This window comes from Sinocyclocheilus grahami, unplaced genomic scaffold (genome assembly GCF_001515645.1).
Source record: "Sinocyclocheilus grahami isolate Dianchi unplaced genomic scaffold, SAMN03320097.WGS_v1.1 scaffold1151.1, whole genome shotgun sequence".
Classification (NCBI taxonomy): domain Eukaryota; kingdom Metazoa; phylum Chordata; class Actinopteri; order Cypriniformes; family Cyprinidae; genus Sinocyclocheilus; species Sinocyclocheilus grahami.
The window spans coordinates 322,306-322,895 of record NW_015506330.1 but is presented as its reverse complement, the minus strand read 5'-3'; the positions used below and the strand labels follow the sequence as shown (position 1 = coordinate 322,895).

Here is a 590-nt window from a genome sequence, read left to right as displayed (position 1 = left end):
ACACACTCACTCTCACACACACACACACACACAGAGACACTCACACACACACACAAACACACACACACAGACACTAACACACTCTCTCACACACACACACAGACACACATATATATATATATATATATATAATGTTAAAAAGTATATATATATATATAAATATATATATATATATACTATAAATAAATACATATATAGCAGATATTAAAAAGCAGAATTAAAAAGTAACATACATCTAGAACACACACATGATGTGGTTCTGATGGTGTGTGTTGTTTGTGATGGTCTTTGCTGGTTTTCAGGGACGGAGCAGCTACAGTCAGACATTACCAGATTAAAGAAACAAACAGCTCACCAAAACAGTTTTACCTGGCAGAGAAATACATCTTCAACAGCATTCCTGAACTCATAGAGTACCACAAACACAACGCCGCAGGTACAACACACACACTGCCTACAGTTACAGCAAAGCAGACACGTTTTTGTGTAAATGTGTAATAGTGTGTGTGTGTGTGTGTGTGTGTGTGTGTGTGTGTAGGTCTTGTTTCCAGGCTCCGTCCTCCTGTGGGCGCTCAGACAAGAGAAGCTCA

General features: G+C 38.5%; 1 protein-coding gene and 1 long non-coding RNA gene across 22 annotated transcripts in view; one reads left to right on the top strand and one right to left on the bottom strand.

Moving 5' to 3' along the window:
* Positions 1-557, top strand: part of LOC107567373 (uncharacterized) — a 1,101-nt gene extending 544 nt beyond the window's left edge. The window contains exons 3-4 of the long non-coding RNA XR_001606633.1: positions 303-436; positions 539-557. This is a non-coding gene — a long non-coding RNA (uncharacterized lncRNA). The remainder of the gene's footprint in view (positions 1-302; positions 437-538) is intronic.
* LOC107567371 (protein tyrosine phosphatase receptor type D) overlaps positions 1-590 on the bottom strand; it is a 304,365-nt gene that overhangs the window by 101,180 nt on the left and 202,595 nt on the right. The gene's annotated exons all lie outside the window — the stretch shown is intronic.